General features: G+C 41.0%; 1 protein-coding gene across 1 annotated transcript in view; it reads left to right on the plus strand.

The window, feature by feature from the left end:
- smpd3 (sphingomyelin phosphodiesterase 3) overlaps positions 1–3,165 on the plus strand; it is a 43,097-nt gene extending 39,932 nt beyond the window's left edge. The window contains 1 exon segment of the mRNA XM_077022257.1: positions 1–3,165. This exon segment is cut by the window's left edge and continues 1,177 nt beyond it. The gene's annotated coding sequence lies outside the window, so the exon portion shown is untranslated.
- The last annotated feature ends 202 nt before the right edge of the window (positions 3,166–3,367 follow it).

A 3,367-nucleotide genomic window follows, 5' to 3' on the forward strand; every position in this document is an offset into this window, starting at 1 on the left:
CAGTGAGAATATACAGTAGAGAAATCTCCTACTTCTAGCACTGTCAGTATATTGCAGCCAGTCTTTGATATTCAGTAGTGCAGGACCAGTTTATCAGTATGTGCATTATATCCACACGGAGGTCCCTCGTGAACCCAGCTGTGGACCCGGTGATTTATCAGCATGTTCAGAACGAAATCCTGAAAATGATTCACCATCACAGGTTGTGTGTGTCTCACACACAGACGTACACACACACTGGTTCCCCTGCAGTATTGCTGTGACTCAGCGAACCGCTAGAGTGCTTTTGGAGTGTGGTCATAAATTTGCATTTACTGGTTCCACTTCAGGCCAAGATGCTGACACCTAAGCAAAAGTTTACACACCTGTTCATCAGTTACAGGCAACACTATTGGGGACGGGTAATGTGGATCGAACTTTACTTCAGACTTTACTCCTGTACTCTCTATTCACGTCACATACTTGCTTTTATACTTTATATTATTATACTATTATTATTATTATTATTGTGTTCAGTTTTAATAATGCAGTGTTTCCCGCATTTGCTAAGGTGCTTACAGTGAAAATGGGTGAAGTCCTGGGAAATCCCAGGCAGTCCTGGGTAGTCCTGGGCTGTCTTGGGTAGTCCTTGGCAGTCCTGGGTAGTTTTGGGCAGTCCTGGGTATTCTTGGGCAGTCCTGGGTAGTGTTGTTGTCTTCAGCTGGATTTGCCAAAACCTCTCCACAGCCTCTCCAGGGTTGAAAAAATTCCACCTTAGCAAGCCAACCCATCCTGAGTGTAGACAATATGTCTGATATTTCAGTGCCTCATAATTATTATTAGATTATTTAGTCTGTTTCTAGTTTTTCTAGACTGTAGGTGACTTATAAAATAAATCTATTAATGTGTCAGATAATTTTATTTCATTTAAGAATTAAATTATGTATAATTATTTGCCATGTCAGTAAGACATGTAAGAAAATATCCAGAAATAATAGATTGAAAATACTGTATACTATTCATGATGGGAAATAATAGATATATTGCCTACATTCAAGATTTTCTCAATATATTCTTCAGTTCGATTGATGATGTGAGGTCCTGATCAGGATAATGTGTGGCTCTTGAAACAAGTCCTGTTTGGTCTTTGAATCGTTTAAAATCTGATTTGACTCAGTTCATCATCTAAAATACTGCTCTAAATTGTGTTTTTCTTGATTTTATCAGAGTACCATACTCCAGACAAACGGGTTTTAAAAGCATCAGACAAACAAGTTAGGCACTGTAGCCTTTTCGATGTGTAGTTTAAAACATGGTTTAATTAATTAATGTGTGTGTTGATGAAGATTCATGTGGACATCAGTGGTTTATTTACGCTGAAACAGGAGAAAGAAACTGGCTGAGCCAAGAACATGGGGCCAACCCATGAGGCCCCACCCACTGACACCAAATAACCAATCCAATTCATCGAAATCATCATCTAATAAATATATATACATGTGAGTGTGTGTGTGTGTGTGTGTGTGTGTGTGTGTGCGCGCGCATGAGTGTATTTTTACCTCAAAAATCTAGGATATTTTGTAGATAATAGCTTTACAGCTTCACTTGTATGGCCCCTTTTCATACATTTCTAATTCAGCTTTCTCATTTGAAGTACCTGTGTAAAAACTTCCAGAAAATACTTTTAGATTGCAATGAGTTGTAATATAAAATAGGCCAGCGTAGGGCATGTGTTTAGTAGGTACTGTAGGTGTTGATACCACAGGACCTCCTCTCCACAGAGGCCATTTTAGAAGGCACCTGAGTTTTTAGACTCCTGCGCTCTGTGGGTGGCTGAGAGCCAGTTGTTAAGTCTCTAGCTCCTTAGGTCATTTGTGGTTGTAATTTAGTGTAAGTTTTTTTTTTTTTTTCTTTTTTTTTTACATGAAGTCCAAAGCAAACCTTGTGTTGCTTAGGTGCTGCACCATAGCTGCGGAAAACACTGAAAGACTGCATTTCCCATGATGCATTGCTCTGCTTTTTGCTATTATAGGACTTTGCTGAGGTCTAGTGTAGAGCTTCTTTCTGTTTTGAGGCAAATGACTGATTTGTGAATGTGATAGGACAAGTTGACAGCTCTCTTGGTATCAATCAGTCTTAATCTATCTGTAAGATCACTAGCACTTTCTGCCAAAATCTTGCACCATGTCCGTGTTCTGTAGTAGAATTATAAAGCTGTCATACTGATCCTATCTACAAATCCCAATTCTCCTTCATCCAGCTGTGCACTCTTATAATGTTGGGACACACACCAGAATGTTGTGTGTGTATCCTACAGCTGGCAAGACATGGTTTAAAGATCCTTGACTCTCCAGTGAAAATGTGCAAGTTTACATGAACTAGAACATTTTTCTCCTTGTGTGTCTGGAGGGGCTTGGCACACACTTGTGGGACCACACTTGTAGCATTACAGGTGGAACTGGTTAGTATGGTTAGTATTCCATGAGGTCTGTCCTGACCAGCTGCTCACAAGCTCAGATGTCAGTCTAGTATGAGGCAGTGATTCTCAGTCACAATGTGCGCACACAATAACACACAGACACACGCACACATACAGTGGGACTTACACCCACTGGAAGAAACTATATCACCACATACGCACACAAACACAGTGGGACTAGTACAAATTATTGCCACAATACACACACACGTGGAACTGAGACCCACTTGAATAAACAGTATTGGAAGTGGCCAGTTCTGTTTCAGGGCACTGAGCAGATAATATAGTGTGTAAGGGCATGTGCATGTGGCCGCAATCGGCACTTCCTGTTCTGACGAATGCAGTTCCTCCTTATTTATTTTAAAATATGACCACAGAAACCAGCCCATGACGAATCTGAAAGGTCAACTCTGAGACCTTTCATGCTACTTTGAATCTGGGCAGCCAATTTAATGGGTCAAAGGTCAAGGGTCAGCATGTGCCGACGCCTCACCGGTCCTCACTTCCCTCCCCCATGTCTGCGAGCACCTCGCCATCACAAGGCTCCTGAATTGCGAGGATGTTCATCACATTCATGTTTTGGGTTTTGATTGGAATGCTGTTTGGTTCTGTAGGCAGGGGTGTGAATTGCTTTTCTTTCGTCTCTGCTCTTTTGAACTGTTTTATTTTTTGGGTCTTCAGCTTTTTATAAACAAGTTTCCCTCTTTGATTCAGTGTGTGTGTGTTTATTCGGGGAGGGAGGGGCTAGGGTATAGACTGCTTGGTGCTTTCCTTTCTCATTTCCTACAGACTTTACCATGGAACAGGACGAATGAGATCAGAGACAGGAGAGCCTGTTTACACTCTGTACTGAGCCTAAAGCATACCTATATAAGGAGTAACTGTAATAACTAAGGCTAGAAAATTCTT

The sequence above is a fragment of the Brachyhypopomus gauderio genome, chromosome 11, assembly GCF_052324685.1.
Source record: "Brachyhypopomus gauderio isolate BG-103 chromosome 11, BGAUD_0.2, whole genome shotgun sequence".
In the NCBI taxonomy this organism is placed as follows: Eukaryota; Metazoa; Chordata; class Actinopteri; order Gymnotiformes; family Hypopomidae; genus Brachyhypopomus; species Brachyhypopomus gauderio.